We start from the raw sequence: 19865 nt of genomic DNA on the forward strand, positions 1-19865 counted from the left end.
ATGGGGAGATTGATGAAGATGTCACACATCATATTGGGGCGGGATGGATGAAATGGAGACTCACTTTCGGTGTTTTGTGTGACAAGAAGGTGCCACCGAAACTTAAGGGTAACTTCTACAGAGTGGTAGTCAGACCAACGATGTTGTATGGGGTTGAGTGTTGGCCAGTCAAGATCGCACATGTCGAGAAGATGAAGATATCAGAGATGAGGATGTTGAGATGGATGTGCGGGCACACCAGGTTAGATAGGATCAGAAATGAGGTTATTTACGACAAAGTGGGTGTGGCCCCTATTGAAGAGAAGATGCGGGAAATACGACTTAGGTGGTTTGGTCATGTGAGGAGGAGGGGCACAGACGCCCCGGTGAGGAGGTGTGAGATGTTGACAAGGGCCTACGGAGAGGTAGAGGTAGGACAAATAAGAGGTGGGGAGAGGTGATTAGGCAAGACATGGCGTAGCTTCAGCTGACCGAGGACATGACCGTTGATAGGAAGGCATGGAGGTCGAGGATTAGGGTAGTAGAGTATGTAGTCTAGAGTGTTCATAATATTGGCACGCAGTCTCGTTTTCTGTTAGTAGTAGGTTTTTATGACTAACCGTTATTTTCTTTCATTGTTGATCACCTTACTATCTGGTTGTTTTTATTCTGTTTTTATATGGCTTGTTGGTATTATCCTTTCTTGTCTATATTTTTATTAATGTGGTGCTTATGCTTTCCTAAGTCGAGGGTCTATTGGAAACAACATCTCTATCCTCACAAGGTAGGGGTAAGGTCTGCGTACACACTACCCTCCCCAGACCTCACGATGTGGGATATTACTGGGTATGTTATTGTTGTTGATCCCGCGAGGGTGAGCTAACCCCAAAAATCCTTCCTCGTGCTGGCCTGGACCCTGCGTGCGATATTTTTCCTATTCCGCCTATTTCGGCCTTACACGGTCCCAACTCGTATAAAAGGGGTCCTAAACCTATTTTGGAGGGGGAGAATGTTTTTGAGAGGAAAACACAATCACAGAGCCACCGTGGAGGCCGGAATTCATCAAATTCCATCTTTCTTCCTCCAAACTTAGTAATGTTTATGTTTCTTTGTATGATTTGTTGTTTGGCTACCATGTCTATGTGGAGCTAAACTTCACTTTTTATGGTTGTGGTTCTTTCATGACTATTCTTATTCGGATATCATATTGGTTTATTTATTCAATCTTGTGCTTAATTATTTAATTGCTTGATCACCAATTGAATACTATCTACAAATCTTGAATTGAACTAGAAAGTGAGAATTCTAGATTGCACATAGGATTGAGTATAGCAAGTTCTTGAACCCGGGCATCGGGGAATGGATTCGCAGTTCGGATAGACATATACCTAATTGCCTTGCTTGGTTGATGTATAGGAATTATAAATGCGTTCTTGTTAGTTCTAATTTCATAGACATATAGGCGTTAGGTTAACTTGAATAGGCGAGTAAGAACTCGACAGATTTTTATGAGCAATATTAACCCTGTCAACCAATGAACTAGATGAATTAGTTAGTCAATTCAATTGAAGAATACAATAGGAATGTTAGATAGCCCATAAACCTAGATCGTTTTTGTCGTGCCCCGTTTTCTCGCGAAAGCGAGTTTCAATGTATGACAACTCTTTTAAGGAGGTATTAAAAGAGAAGAGTCGCCACCTAACGATTTAAGGTATGTTAGGGCACCTATTTGCAAGTAACTCTATTTTAACTAGTCCGTGTTCACCAAAGATCGAGTAAGGCCTCAAATTACCTCGAAGAGATGGTGTTAGGAGGTACTCTTCGAGGTCCACAACTGTGGGTCCTGATCGAACCTTAAACTATGTGAATTATGTTATTAAGCTAGGTGATCAAATAAACAAAGGGAAATATAAAAATCGAAGAGTCTTATCATAACATATAAGAATTGGTACAAATCCTTGATGATTATAAAGATACAACTACATTGATCTATGTTAAATGACTAAGTGTAAATAACAAGTATATAAAGAAAAAGGGGGGGAGGGGGAGGGGTCCTAAGTTTTTTAACCTAAAAGATCACCCCGTGCAACATAAATAATACTTCGCAACTCCCTTAAGGTAGGAATTGCTCATATTATTCAGCGGGCATATACTATCATATCCAGATACCTAATTACTATGTCGAAGTTGTTACTTAAAAGCGTTCTAATTCAATTCTAAATCGTATCCTGTGCGTGCACTACCGATCCCATACCTATGGTCCAGGAGGTTTTGGACCTACTACTTTGGTAGTTCTAGACTCTCCTTAGGCTACTCAAAAATGAGAAAACTAGGCATGTATTTAAAACAAATAAGACTACACATAATCAACACCAAAAGCTCAAATTCACCTCTTCATATAGACACGAGTGCACGCTGTCAATTAGGCAGACAACACTAGCGATTTTCAGGTTATTTAAATGGACAACTATAGATAAGAAGGTTTGGTATGTTAAATTGTTCCGGACCTATAGGCATGGTTTCTATGTGATTTGAACTACTCAGCAATCAGTGTAAAAACCTATAGGCAGGATTTCTAGATAACTGATTTCAGGTGTCGCACAGGCAGTGCCGTTGTTCCAAGTTAACTAGTTCGCAGGTTACAGGTATTACAAATCTATAGACATGATTTCTAAGTTGTTTATGCAATGGGCAATGAAGGCTATTAGAAACTGAGAATTACCAACGTTTGATTCTATGGGTATGCCTTCTAGGCGAATAAAAGTAGGCAATATTTCTAATAGTTGATATTTGAACTCACTTTTATCATACTTATTCCTATAGGCATGCTATCTAGGTGGAAGTGTAATAAAACAGCGGGAGCAGTTGATTAAGATATTAGTGTCTTATAATCATGATATCTAGATGGACAGTACACCAAAAATAAAAGCAATTTGATCAATTAACTATCTGAAGTCATATAGGCATGACAACTAGGTTAGCAAAATCATATACATCCTAAATGCATCCTGTCTAAACACACAGTAATAACAAGTATGACGACCAATAGCATATTTAAGATAGTGTACAAGTATTAGGCAAATTAGGTGAGGTATGTGCAATTCCTAAAGACATGATTTCTATTAGTGTACGAAATAACAAATAAGACATGTTACACGAAATAGCAAATAAAACACATAGACCCAATAGGCATGTTTTCTATCCTTTATGCAAGAACAAGGCACATCCATTCCCCAATTTCACTATACCCCCAATTATTCATTATTACAAGTTACAGGACCAAGATAGAATAATACAAACTCAAAGATGACAGAAATACAGAGCGAAACAAGTACAGGCCTCCATCAAATAATACACGACCACTATAAAATAACCTAGTGAATTTCTGGGCCTTCAATAGCCTCACCAACCAACAGACCCAAATCTCAGGCTCATAAGGACAGTAGAATCCTCCTAAATCCAGTGCCCAAGTCCAACAACACATATGGCCCAACACCAGGCCCAACAAATAACTTACTTAGCCAAATGGATGCCAAACTTAACCATGCAGATGACAGACCAATCGCCTGATTAATTTAAACAACTTCACACTTAACTCCTTAAGCTGTAATTAGCAACGGTCCTAGCCAAAGCACATAGACAAGATCACATGAAATACTGACAAGTTTGCAAGGTAGGTTCATGCTTGTATTCTCAGAAACAAAGCTAAAAGGTCATAGGATAGTGAACTATTCCAAAGAGTTTCACAAGTTAAATGATTCAGCATTAGCCCAAAGGACTTTAGACATATGAAAATCTAATAGAGTTAAATAGAGCATAGCCTTCACACGAAAGTTTTAACATGAAGGTCTAGTGAAAACAACATAACAAAACAGGTTCATGATCGAGCAATTACTTAGTTGAGGATGAGAAAACTTGAACATGCTGAGTATCAGCAAAACTTATAGTAAACAGAGCAAATTTTCAAATCAATAGGACAAACAAGCATCAAACCTTGTACTAGTTGGCTACATAAAGATGAAAATGTTGGTTATGAGATTTATTCTAGAGGTCTTAACTAATACTGGAGAATACAAGGCTGAGCAAGTCAAGAAAAGCACACAATAGAGTTACAAATAACATGGGAACAAGTCAACCTAATAGTAGAACTTCAGAAGGATAAAGAGTTGGGCATGAGTTAGTTATCTGAATAATACAGATCAAGGCAAGAAACCAAACTCAGAATAAGCATCAGGTATAAGTAATCAACTATTCATAAACATAATGATCATAAATCATTCAAGTTGGTCACACATTATGGGCATGCATTAAGGCTAGCATATTAGGCCAAGTATATAGATAGACTTGCAGAGAAATAGCAAATTATGCATAAAGGATTCAATATGAAGAAAGCAATTCTAAGCAAGAACATAGTTTCATAAGGGGTTTTAGTACAAGAAATCAAAACAAGATTCAACAACCATCAATTACATTTCAATTACGAATCAGGTAGGCATCATGAATCAACTTAGCTATCCACATATGAGTTAAAATCAGAACTTGCATATAATTGAGGCTAGTGGAACTACAACGTGGTATTAAAATAGGCAAAATTGCATACGAAGTGGCATAATATCGAAATTAACTCAGGAAAATCCAAGTAGCACTAATGCACTTAACATAAACAGAAAGAAGTGGAATTGCGAGAGTATAGGGTACTAACCAATTACAAACGAAGCGAATAAAGGATAAGAAACTCAGAATCTCAGGAATAGCAACAATTGCAGGAGAGTGATGAAAACCCCAAAATCTCTAATGCTTCAGAGTTCACAAGAGCCTCGAAGTGGGCTCCGAACAGTGCTTGCACCGGGGGAGGCTAATGAACGGATTCCGGTGGCCTTGGCTTTTAGCCGGCCAAAATCAAGGTCTCAGAATAGTATAGAATGAGTGAGAGTGAGAGAATAATAGTGATAATTAAAGTCTGTCCAAAGGGGAAATTGGGGAGGGGTTTATATAGTAGCAAAATTGAACACACAAACAAGGAAAAACAGTCAATTAAACATAAAAAGGAAAGAATAACATGCAAAAATTGATTAGAATCAATTTAAGAGGAATCATGCAAACCCTAGTTTGAAACGAAGAACAAAAATAGTAAAAGATCTCACTGAATCGGACCATAGGGCCTGGTAGTGAGTGTATCATGTCAGAAACATGAAGATAATACAGAATCGGAGTTGAGCGAACACCAATGACTTAGTTTTCATAAATAATTGAGTACCAAATACTTGTAACGTTTAAGAGATGGTAAGCGTCTGTGTGTGTGCAAGGAAGGAAAGGAATCATGGAAGATTTCCATGTGATTATCGGATTGAGACTGGGATTTGAATGGGGCGACTAGGGTTTGAAGAAGAGAGGAGATGGTTTGAGAGGGTATAAAGGCGGCGGGTTTGGGAGGAGTGGTCTTTAGGGTTTGGTTAATTAAAGGGGTGGGGTGATCTTGGGCCGTTGATCTCTAAAGATCAACGACCATGATTAAGGAATAGGCGGGTCAGGTCGTTAAATAGGTCGCGATCGGGTCAGTTGTAGGGGTCGTTTAGACTTGGCGTCGGGGATTATTAGGCTAAGGTGTGGGTGTTTGGGCCATTAAATTGGTCCGGAATTGGCTCCAAATTTAGGCTAAAAATTAAATACACGAAATTGTTTAAATAACAATAATTAACAAATAATAAAATATTACTTATACAATAAAAGGATTGAAAATAATAACTAGACATTATAAAAATATAAAAATGCTATTTTAGCATGAGTAATGTAGTAATTGTAATTATGCATAACATATATGCTATTATTGTAAAATTATGTAAATAGCTTAAAATACTAATATAATTATATAAAATGAAGTAAAGGTATTGTGAAACATATATGTGGATGAAAATAATAAAATTGGATGATTAAGTCGTCATAAAATAATTTAGAGGGGTAATTAATACATGTTTGAGTAATTTAAATGCAAAAAAATCAATTTTAAAGCTTTGAAAATTATGGAAAAATTATAGGAAGACTTATATAATCCCAATAAATTAGATAATAGTGAAAAATAATATTTTGACAGTATATATAATATTTATAAAATATGAGGGCAAAATTGGGTATCAACATCTGCTCGTCTTTACGCGGGAATGATGAAAGAGTTATCGGGTAAAGAAAATTGTGACCAATTTTGTCCGAAATGAGTGGGGGATGATGTGTTTTGAAAAATGGGGCTGAACCCTAGTTCTTGAGTCACCTACATCTCCATAGTGTTACAGAAATCAGGCCGTGTGTAGTTCTGGATCCAACGACGAACGAAATCTATGGAGTTGTTGTACGAGTGATCGCATGTTTCGAAAAGGATCTTTTGGATGAGATAGTATCGTGAGTAACAGATGATTTCAGGTGGGGTTATAAATGCATTATGGATGTATAAGGCAGATATTTGGACGGTCATAGAATGAAGAGTAATCAGCCGCTGATTATTGGTTATGTTTAGGGTGATCGAAGAGTGTGAACGTTGTGAACGGAAATCGGAGCGAGAATTGCTCCTGTTTGTAGGACGGTTACCTCCCGAGTTACCTGCAAAACTTAAAACACGATGTATGTGAATATATATATGGGTTATCGCGAAAATTTAAACATGATGCAAATTCCATTCAGTCAATGAGAGTTGTCTTTGGACGACGAGGATGATGTCCTTAGACTATGACGTCCTGGGCCATGAAGCGTTTGATAAAGGATTCACAGGCCATGAAATAATGGTGCCTCTGGACTATGACGCCTTTGAATAATGATGTGCAAATTTTGAGAGATCCTCAGGCCATGGCATAGTGTCTTCAGGCTATGAGGATGGCTCCTTTGGACTATGACGCCCTCGAACAATGTGATGGTGTTTCAGCCCATAAAATGCAAGTATATGGTAATATCGATCGCTTGATAAAGGAAATAGGTAATGCTTAGTCATTCTCTAAAACGAGACAAGACAAGGCTTAGTCTCATATACGATGAGAGCAATGCTTAGCCTGTTGCGAAGAAAGGAGTTAATGCTTAATCTTATATAGTGTAGCGGAGACAGAGTTTAGTCTCTTGCGAGGGAAGGCGATGCTTAGCCTTATGCAATAATGGAGGCGGTGCTTAGTGTCACGACCCAAATTTTCCTTCGTAGGATATCGTGATGGCAGCTAGTTTTAGGGACTAGGTAAGCTTAACACTTACTGAATTAGTGGTGACTCAACCAACAAGTATTAAATATGAATTATAAATTTCCTACAATCCCAAAACCGGTAGTACAAGTCACAAGCTCTACAGAGTTTACTAGAAAAATCTCTAAATACAACTGTTCCAGAATAGGATCAACAGTGTAGAAAAATATCAGGAGGTGACTCTGAGGCCTGCGAATGCGACAACATGTATAGCTTAAGTCTCCACGGAAATGTCCAATAAATTAGAAGTATTATCAACAACACCGAGGTACCTGGATTTGTACAAAAATGTGCAAAAGAGTAGCATGAGTACACAACAACGGTACCTAGTAAGTATCAAGCCTAACCTCGATAGAGTAGTGATGAGGCCAGGTCAAGACACCTACCAGTCATATAAACCTGTACAAAATATTACATAAAGCTAACAAAGAAAGGATATTATTCTAAGGCCAGTAACAGAAGACTATCCAATTCAAATCAACAATGAGAACACGGATGACAACGAGGAAACATTCAAGCAATTAAACAACAACATAGTCAGAGCACAAATGACATATGAATGGGTTCAAGTAAGGAATCATATGACAAATCAATCAATTAAATTATTTATGATGCATGCATTTCAACATAATTACTCGAGGTATCACTTTTCGAAATATCAAATCACGATTCACAACTTCCAATTCTTACACATGTGGCATCTTGTGCCCACATCTTTCCGAATCACTTTTGCACGACAAAATCCTCGTGCTACCATATGTATAGTTTCTGTATCAATATCAACCAAGATGACCAATGAATAATTTAAACATACTTAAATACAATTTATAAATTAAATACAGTGAAGCGTCAAATGAGTTATTGAGCCAATTTAGAATTCAAATAAGGTAAAATAGTAGAGAGGTTGTACAAATAAAATATCAATTTAGTTTAGTTTAGAAGTATATGAGATCCAATAAAAATATTGTATTTATACCAAATAAGACATTCAATCAAACTTTAACGAGATAAATATGAGATTTATTAAAGTAAAATGAATTAACAATTATTCACACAAATTACACAACGATAAGATAATGAGAAAGTTAAGGTATCAATTAGAGTAACAATATAATCACCAATTAATTTAGTAAATCTCCGAATAAGATATGAGTTTTATTTTTTTAAAGACACACAAATGGAACAACTAAAAAAAATATTTTCATTTACCGCTACTAAATTCTCAGCAACTCAACTGTCACGACCCAAAATCCATAAAGGTCGTGATGGCGCCGGACACCACTATCAGGCAAGCCAACAATAATTACTTAATTGGGTTCTCATTTTATTATTTTTGAAATCATATTTTCCTTCAATTTAAATAGTAAAGAATGGGGATTTACAACGTAAATAATAATACTTTTAACAAATTCAATACAGAACAACCCATAATCATACCAAAACTCGGTGTCACAAGTGTATGAGCATTAACTAGGAATATAAAATAAAATACAACAGCTGTCCGGAATAGAAATTGGACAGGAAAAATGTAAATACTCTGAAGGAGACTCTGCTGGCTGCGGGACGACAATGGAATGCAGCTCACCTAGGTCCCCGCATGAATACATGCCACTGTTCTCACATGGCCTCTAGACATATATGTACCTGCACAAAAATGTGCAGTAAGTGTAGTATGAGTACGTAAGCAACGTGTACCCAGTAAGTATCTATCCTAACCCCAGAGAAGTAGCGATGAGGGGTCGACATCGACACTCACTAGTGGTCCAACAACATAAGGTACAGTAAAGAGGTAGCAAATATGAGGCAGAGTAAGTAAGTGAAATAGACAAATATAGATCACATGGTACAAATCTCCTCTCTTTACGAGGAACTCAAGCTCTTCATTAGAAATTCCCTCCTTAACCGGAGGATATATATAGGTATAGTGAAACTCATCAAGTAGCTACAATAATTCGAATTCGGAATTTACAGATACACTGGCTTCTTGCCAAGGTTTACGCACGATTTCATGGGAATGTGATATAGGAAATGCCGAGTCGTACGGCCCGATCCAACATAATAATAAAACTGTGCACTGCCGAGGGTCGAACGACCCGAACCATATGATAAATCATTTCAAACTGCTGAGGCGAACGACCCGCTCCCATGAGAGTGTGGTACATAAATCCTGCCGAGGTGAACGGCCCGCACCCTTGAGAGTGTGGTACATAAATCCTGCCGAGGCGATCGGCCCGATCCCATAAGAGTGGAATACATAATCCTGCCGAGGCGAACGGCCCGATCCCATTAGAATAAGAAGTTTTGACGGGTCCTTGACCCCACTCATGAATAAACGTGTGAGTTATAATTTCTTTAACAAAACCTTTCAATGAAGTATATATATATATCACGGAAACATGCCGTAAGAGGAGTAAAGTTATTCGGTGACTAATCATGAACTCGTGAAGTCTCTACAATAACAAGTCTAGTCTCAAATAATAATATAAAAATAGAGGAATTTAATAGGCGAGAGACTGCTCATATAATACAGCTATAGCATGATGTGAACCTAAGCCTACTCGGACAATAACATGAATGTAGCTACGTACGGGCTCTCGTCACCTCGCGCGTACGTAGCCCCCACAACAAGTAGCACACATCAATATACAACACCTAGGGGTAATTTACCCCTCACAGAGTTAGACATGAGACTTACCTAGCTCTAAAATTCCATAACCTGCTCCGAAACCTCTCTAACACCTCAAACCGATGCCCGCCGATCCATAACTAGTCAAATAAGATGCAGCCCAATCAAAATATACTCTAATATTCATAATTAATCAATTTATAACAACTTCCAACTCCGCTAGAAAAATTGATAAAGCAACCCTCGGGCCCACGTGCTCGGATTCAGAAAATATTCGAAGACGAACACTACCCATAGCACTACGAACTCCAATTTATAATGTATTCTCAATTTCATGCCCAAATTCGTGATTAAAATCCAAGAATACCAATTTCTAGGTTTTTCTTCAAAATCCCAAATTTCTACAAATTTTCATGCTTGAATCCATGTAACAACCATGTATTTAACTCACAATGTGAAGAAATCACTTACCCCATTATAGTTGATAAAGATGGCACTCCAAAAGTGCTCCAATATCGGTTTCCATGGACGGAATGAAGTGAAAATGAGCCAAAATCCCGTTTTATAAAACCTCACTGCCCAGCGATCCTCGCACCTGCGGTGCAATAGCCGCTTCTGTGGCTCCATACCTGTGAAAATTCCATCGCAGGTGCAGTTCAAGATCATCCCAATATTCCCGCATCTGCGCTCTATGTAGCACATCTGCGCATCCGCTTCTGCGGTCCATGCACCGCACCTGTGCCCATCGCCCGCTCCTGCATTGCCCACTTCGCACCTGCGCCTTCGCAGGTGCGCCCAAATGTTCCGCACCTGCGGTTGCTGACCAGCCTTCCCTCCTTCACACCTGCGACTTGTGGCTCGTACCTGCGAGCTCGCACCTGCGGCCCGTTTCACGCAGGTGCGATTGCACCAGGTATCGGCTGCCTCAGCATTTCATCCAAGTCCAAACTCAATTCATTAACCATCCGGATTCCACCCGCAGCCCTCGGGACCTCAACCAAATATCCCAACACGTCCCAAAACACATCACGAACTTAGTAGAGCCTTTAAATCACATCAATGCTAAAAACACGAATCACCCTCCAATTCAAACTTTGTGAACTTTGAAACTTCAACTTCTACAATAGATGCCAAAACCTATCAAATCACGTTCGATTGACCTCAAATTTTGTACACAAGTCACATTTGACATTACGGACCTACTACAACTCCCTGAATCAGACTCCGACCCCTAAATCAAAAAGTCCACTCCCGGTCAAACTCTCCAAAACCTTCAAATTTCTAACTTTCGCCAAATGACCCCGAAATGACTTACGGACCTCCAAATCCACATCCGGACGCACTCCCAATACCAGAATCACCATACGGAGCTATTCCCAGACTCGGAATCCCAAACAGACATCAATAACATTGAAATTTACTTCAACCCAAATTTAGGAAATTCTTCCAAAAATGTCAACTTCCATAATAGGCGCCGAAACGCTCCCGGGTCATCCAAAACCCGTTCCGGGCATAACCCTAAGTCCAATATCATCATACAAACCTGTTGGAACCTTAAAATCCCAATTCGTAGGTCGGCTACTCAAAAATCACACTTTAGTCAATTCCTCCAACTTAAGGCTTCCGAAATTAGAATTTTCTTTCCAAATCAACTCCGAACTTCCCGAAATTAAATTCCGACCACACGTACAAGTCATAATACCTGAAGTGAAGTTGCTCAGGGTCTCAAACCACTAAATGACGCGCTAGACGTCAAAACGACCGGTCGGGTCGTTACATTCTCTCCCACTTAAATATACGTTCGTCCGTGAACGTGCTAAGAACTGCTCTGGAGTTGTCTGAAATCGCTGTTTAACACCCCGTGCACCTACCCATGCTACCATAACCCAGTTGAGCACATTTGTTCGAGCAAACCTGAAAATCCTCCCTTTTATCTAGTCAAATAAGCCTTAGAGCCAAATTCCAACATCTGAAATCCTCTACCAGGTTTGTTTCCAACACACGAACGCCGTATTAATCACTACACGATGCATCTATACATGTTCACATACCTTCGCGGAATCTACACCATGCACCGCATAATTCACATGACCATAATAACATCCCCTGATAACAACAGCCAAAACCCCACGAATTCGATGCTTATAACACACCTCATGACTCATATAAGTCCTGTTCCAACTCTTGCAATACTGCCACGACAGAGAAGATGTGTAAAACTCATAACCACCTACCGATTCACAATTTATGGAGTCTCTCCTCCCGACAAGAGCCATTACCTCATCCTAGACTGAATAACAATATTTACTCTTTAATATGCTTCATATAAATCTGATCGCACTGATCCCAGGTCCAATAATCTCGTCTCTCCCTGTACAAGCTGCTCAGGCAATAAGCCACCTCAGATACTGCCAAAAATCTTGTATGATGCCACAATGTGCCAGCAAGCTACAAACTCGAACGTGATACATATGGAAAAACGAACTCTGGAGAGAACTACTCAACCCACGTAACTAATTAAACAACCGAAAGGATGTTATGAACCTTCCTCAGGAAATGAGAAGCAAAACACACAATAATAGATATTGGAAACTTTACTCAAAAACACACTATTGCGGCGTGCAACCCGATCCACACATGATATCGTTGCGGTGTGCAACCCGATCCAACCATGATACCCATGGAGCCGTGCCACCCGATCCAAACAATATATCTGTGGCGGTGTGCCACCCGATCCAACCATATACCTGTGGCGGCGTGCCACCCGATCCACACATAATAATCTAAAGAAAACATACATCGATCCGTAACACTTATACTCACAAAATTCCAGAAAATCAACCATAAGCACGCCAAGTGCATAATATAAATCCTGGGGAGACGGGAAGTGTCACGCTCTACAAAACTCAAGCACAACTAAGGTGCGATATACGATCAGCATCTCGAGAGCCATCATGCTCATATAATACCACAAACCACACAGAACCTCAATACGAGTGCGGATAATCAAACCACCTCACAACCCACCTGGTATAATATAGATTACACGGAATAGCTGACGACATAAATAATCATCCAAGGCCGGAAGACCCTTTCGAAACAACTTTATGCTGAGATAAGCACATCCGGCCTGATATAGAGCCCATATTCATATTTAGATCCATCCACTGACCTCAAACCAATTTTGATCATACCAAGCTTGGCTAAATAGCCCCTCAAGGACCCACAATGACCTATTCACGACACATAAGAGCAACTATCAAATCCAGAACAAACTTCCACATTCCACAACCAAATAAACCGAGCGCCATTCAGGCATAAATTCTCGCATTAGCGATAGTACCACAATCTCCATACTTGGTTTTAAATATTTAACCAATCAAGTGAATACATGTCACACTTATACAATCTTCCCATGTGATACACTCCCACGACCCTCCGCACCAGGTAACAATTCTGCACATCCATACCACCGGTCACACAAATGCTGTTAAAAAAATCAAGAAGCTGCAAATCAGTACACAAAGCCTCTTACACAGGACACTGATCTCAGGTGACACTAAGGACAATACCAGCTTACTCTAAACATCTGAATTCTTCCATGCTTATCCGAGCTTGTTACATTCTTATCGACATCAACTGCAACCTTGATCCTCAACTTCCAATTCCCATGCCGCTCACTGCACCTAATTTACCAATACGCAAGAGTACAATAATTTCATCATAACTCCCAAACCACCAATAGGGTACACATTTCATCATACAGAAACGTTTCACTTAACTCATTTCAGGAGAACCATCGCCACACGTGACTGAATTCCCATAACCGTAGAAAATACAAACCTTAAGTGGTGGTCTAAACCACCATAATTCTTCTGGGATCCATCTACACATAACATGCCATAATACTCAAATGCCTCCAAATAAAATCAATTACGGCAGCCGTTAAACCTCGCATGTACCGCCACAAATCACATGTATAACTCAATACACTGAAGGAACTGATCATTGCCACCATCATGCCAATTCAACCATAGCTAACCGAATCCGACTTCTTCTAATTTACTCTAGACTTGCCTTAGGAATAATAATATCCCCATTCAAAACATCATGAACCCAAATCCGCACTCATCCGGAGTGACCTTATTTCACGAGACCACGTTGTCTCCAAAATCCACGAACCATCTCATACCCTCCTTATGCGCATATTCGCATCTTCAACTGGTACACCCATTCTAAAAGTCCCTCTATGAATCCGAAGTTATTTTCTCCCATTCCTCGAATGCCACATCGTAGACCGACGATAATGTAGAACACTCCAAGCCACCTTTCATAATCCACTACAAAAGCTCAAATAATTAACCATACTACTGGCTCGAAATCCTTAGGCACTGCACTTTCATTTTGAACCTACTAGGACCATTGTTCAGAGTCACCCACTCTGACTTGTCCCCGAATATAATCAAACTCCAAGGATCTGCTAGCATATGAATACCCTCTCGATGAAGCAATCGGTTGAATCCATTTCTTATACATCACATCCCCACGAAGCATAGACTCTGAGTCTACCCAAGACCTGAGCATGAACTGATAAGGCCAAAGATAGCACACATTCCTCAAATCCTTTGCTCAAGTTACCACTGATGTTTTCTTTCCTTAGTCGTAATAACCCATCAATACACCGATAACTAGAAACCGTGCAAGTTGACAACTAAGCAATCCAATCATAGATAGTGAGGCTCTCCCACTTAGATTGAAGCTATAATTACATAACCCTGGGACCCGCCAAGGTTCCTCCTCCCCCATTGACATCAGCTAAAAGTACAAAAATGCATTCCAAACTCGAAGTCATGTTGCATCCAAATAAAATCCATGGTCCTAGTCACTGCCCATCACGATTCCCAAATTGCTCTAAGCTTCCCTCAAGGCGTGTGGCTATCCTACAACAGAACCCATATGCTACTCTGCCACTCTCCCACTTTGGTCAAACCCTCTCCTTTAAGCAGCTACCCGACTTCTGCTTCACATACTTGGCCTCCTAAAAATTTAACCATCGCAAGACACCTCCCACATGTCCTTCCTCATAAATGCCCAGTTGTGGCCGTAAATTAAATCCATCTCTGTAACACTTTGAACCAATAGATCGCTACCACTTTAAACCTATCCGAAGATCATCCTTCTCGAGCCATCAACATTTGGATTACCAATTCGATTTTGAACCACAACATACTGCGACATCTGACAGCCGCTTCCCCGACACCCTTCACGATACTCCGCCCCAAAGGCGATTTGAAGAAGGCCATAACACCGGCGAACTTAACACATACAATCGACGATACCACATCTCGGATGAAGATTCCACCACACTCGAAAATACCAAGTCTCTTTACTCCATTAATCCAACCTGAACATTCTTAGTCCGATTGCCTTTCTCTTCGTTAGAAATAAAATACTGAACCTCTGAATCACGCATTGAGAAAAACCTCCTTTCAATTCATTCATTGCCCCTATACGTAGACAAGTATCCTACCATTACTTTAATACTGTGAGATAACAACTGGTGAACATCATAGAAATTGGCGCATAGCCCCAAAACCATCAGAAATACAGTTACTGAGCTGAGATGACAGAACATCCTTCCATAAGGCGACGACATCAGCCCAATTAAATACGCAGGGAGAAACATCCTGCTCTACATAAGTATTGCCATTAAAATTCCTCGATTCCAAATTTATAATAAGTGCTTCACGTCGCATAAGATTTAATGGGAAGGAAATAAAGGCATAAGCCTCAAAGTAATCAAATCGCATGATGAAGAATCAAGAAAGGAAGTGCTCCTAACAGTCCTATAGCCTCTCAAATATAAGTACAAACGTCTCCGTACCGATCCACAAGAATCTACTAGACTCGCTCATGACTCGTGATACCTAAGTGAACCTAGTGCTCTGATACCATGTTGTCACGACCCAAAATCCATAAAGGTCGTGATGGCGCCGGACACCACTATCAGGCTAGCCAACAATAATTACTTAATTGGGTTCTCATTTTATTATTTTTGAAATCCTATTTTCCTTTAATTTAAATAGTAAATAATAATACTTTTAACAAATTCAATACAGAACAACCCATAATCATCAAAAAACTCGGTGTCATAAGTGCATGACCATTAAATAGGAATATAAAATAAAATACAGCAGTTGTCCGGAATACAAATTGGACAGAAAAAATGTAAATACTCTGAAGGAGACTCTGCGGGCTGCGGGTCGACAATGGAATGCAGCTCACCTAGGTCCCTGCATGTATACACACCACTGCTCTCACATGGCCTCTAGACATATATGTACCTATACAAAAATGTGCAGCAAATGTAGTATGAGTACATAAGCAACGTGTACCCAATAAGTATCTAGCCTAACCCCATAGAAGTAGTGACGAGGGATCGACATCGACATTTACTAGTGGTCCAACAACATAAGGTACAATAAAGAGGTAGCAAATATGAGGCAGAGTAAGTAAGTGAAGTAGACAAATATAGATCACATGGTACAAATCCCCTCTCTTTACGAGGAACTCAAGCTCTTCATTAGAAATTCCTTCCTTAACCGGAGGATATATATAGGTATAGTGAAACTCATCAAGTGGCTACCATAATTCGAATCCGGAATTTACAGATACACTGGCTTCTTGCCAAGTTTTACGCACGATTTCATGGGAATGTGATATAGGAAATGCCGAGGCGTACGGCCTGATCCAACATAATAATAAAACTGTGCACTGCCGAGGGTCGAACGGCCCGAACCATATGATAAATCAATTAACCTGCTGAGGCGAACGACCCGCTCCCATGAGAGTATGGTACATAAATCCTGCCGAGGTGAACGGCTCGATCCCATAAGAAGTGAAATACAATTTCCTGCCGAGGTGAACGGCCCGATCCCATAAGAGTGAAATACAATATCCTGCCGAGGTGAACGTCCCGATCCCATTAGAATAAGAAGCTTTGACGGGTCCTTGACCCCACTCACGAATAAACATGTGAGTTGTAATTTCTTTAACAAAAACCTTTCAATGAAGTATATATATCACGGAAACATGCCATAAGAGAAGTAAAGTTATTCTATATATATATATATATATATATATATATATATATCACGAAAACATGCCGTAGGAGGAGTAAAGTTATTCGGTGGCTAATCGTGAACTCGTGAAGTCTCTACAATAACAAGTCTAGTCTCAAGTAGTAATGTAAAACAGAGGAATATAATAGGCTAGAGACTGCTCAAATAATACATCTATAGCATGATGTGAACCTAAGCCTACCCGGACAATAACATGAATGTAGCTACGTACGAGCTCTCGTCACCTCGTGCGTATGTAGCCCCCACAATAAGTAGCACACATCAATATACAATACCTAGGGGTAATTTCCCCCTCATAGAGTAAGACAAGAGACTTACCTCGCTCCGAAATTCCATAACCGGCTCCAAAGCCTCTCTAACACCTCAAATCGATGCCCGCCAATCCATAACTAGTCAAATAAGATGCAGCCCAATCAAAATATACTTTATTATTCATAATTAATCAATTTATAACAACTTCCAACTTCGCTCGGAAAATTGATAAAGCAACCCTTGGGCCCACGTGCCTGTATTTTGAAACTTTTCGAAGACAAATACTACCCATATCACTACGAACTCCAATATATAATTTATTCTCAATTTTATGCCCAAATTCGTGATCAAAATCCAAGAATACCAATTTCATGATTTTTCTTTAAAATTCCAAATTTCTAAAAATTTCCTGCTTGAATCCATGTAACAACCATGTATTTAACTCACATAGTGAAGAAATCACTTACCCCATTATAGTTGTTGAAGATGGCACTCCAAAAGTGCTCCAAAATCGGCTCCCATAGACGAAATAAAGTGAAAATAAGTCAAAACCCCATTTTATAAAACCTCATTGCCCAACGATCCTCGCTCCTGTGGTGCAATAGCCGCTTCTGTCGCTCTACACCTGCGGAAATTCCATCGCAGGTGCGGTTCAAGCTCAGCCCAACATTCCCGCATCTGCACTCCATGTAGCGCATCTACGCATCCACTTCTGCGGTCCATGCGCCGCACCTGCGCCCATCGCCCTCTCCTGCGTTGCCCACTTCGCACCTGCGCCTTTGCAGGTGTGCCCAAATATTCTGCACCTGCGGTTGCTGACCATCCTCCTCTCTTTCGCACATGCGGCCCTTTTTACGCAAGTGCGATTGCACCAGGTATCAGCTGCCTCAGCATTTCATCCAAGTCTAAACTCGATCCGTTAACCATCCGGAATCCACGCGAGTACCTTGGGACCTCAACCAAATCTACCAACACGTCCCAAAACACATCACAAACTTAGTCGAGCCCTTAAATCACACCAAACAATGCTAAAAATACGAATCATCCTCCAATTCAAACTTAGTGAACTTTGAAACTTCAACTTCTACAATCGATGCCGAAACCTATCAAATCACGTCCGATTGACCTCAAATTTTGCACACAGGTCACATTTGATATTATGGACCTACTCCAACTCCCGGAATCAAAATCCGACCCCGATATCAAAATGTCCACTCCCGGTCAAACTCTCCAAAACCTTCAAATTTCTAACTTTCGCCAAATGACCCCGAAATGACTACAGACCTCCAAATCCACATCCGGACGTGCTCCCAATACCAAAATCACCATACAAAGCTATTCCCTGACTCGGAATCCCAAACGGACATCAATAACATTGAAATGCACATCAACCCAAATTTAAAAAATTCTTTCAAAAATGCCAACTTCCATAATAGGCGCCGAAACGTTCCCGGGACATCCAAAACCCTCTCTGGACATACGCCTAAGTTCAAAATCATCATACAAACCTGTTGGAGCCTTCAAATCCCGATTGCGAGGTCGTCTACCCAAAAATCATACTTTAGTCAATTCCTCCAACTTAAGGCTTCCGAAATTAGAATTGTCTTTCCAAATCAACTCCGAACTTCCCGAAATTAAATTCTGACCACGCGTACAAGTCATATTACCTGAAGTGAAGTTGCTCAGGGTCTCCAACCACTGAATGACACGCTAGAGGTCAAAACGACTGGTCGGGTCGTTACATTAACATAACACATAGGATGCATGACTCGCACATGAAGTCCATATTATTCCATTTTTAATATATTGACGGTTAATTAATTATGTTCAAATACAATGAAGTAATTTTTTAAAATCATAGTAACCGTTCTAGCATAAAATGTATCTTGAGAATCACAAATGGGAATTAACCTTAATTTCGTAATAATTTCATAATTGTACATTTGTTGCAGCATGCAACCCGTTCCCACAATATAATTGTTTAATTAAATTTCGTTGCGGCGTGCAACCCGATCCATCAATATAAACTTAAAATAAAATCTGTTGCGGCGTGCAACCCAAATCCAACAATATAATCTTTCAATTAAATTCCGTTGCAGCGTGCAACCTGATCCAACAATATAATCTTTCAAATAAATTCCATTGCGGCGTGCAACCCGATCCTCAAGCAACACAAATTAAGCAATTAATTTACAACCAACTACGGTATACCACAAAATAAAAATGAATAACGAGGCTACACAAAGAAGTTACAGCTAATGAAAAAGGTTACATGTTAGCTCACAAAATCAAATAGCAAGGAAATGACAATCCATAAGGCAATGCACAATTTATGAGCATCAATTGACAATTAAGGCATGTAGCAGGTAAAGCATGAATTCAACAAGTGGTTACAATTAACCATTGACATATAAGGTGATCTTGACAACGAAGATGGAACATGTGCTAACAATTTCAAGTAAAGCACGTACAAACCATTCTAACACAAAAGATGTAGTCTTGAAACGATAGTTACAATAAGTTACATGAAGGGAGCCTAACAGTCCAAACCGGTCAAAAACCAAATATAGGTCGTGTAACCACTCGTCACCTGGCGTACACGACCTTCACATAACACAAATGACGCAATCATCTCAAATCCTAAGGGGTGGT

Source organism: Nicotiana tabacum, chromosome 12, assembly GCF_000715075.1.
Source record: "Nicotiana tabacum cultivar K326 chromosome 12, ASM71507v2, whole genome shotgun sequence".
NCBI classification, from domain to species: Eukaryota; Viridiplantae; Streptophyta; class Magnoliopsida; order Solanales; family Solanaceae; genus Nicotiana; species Nicotiana tabacum.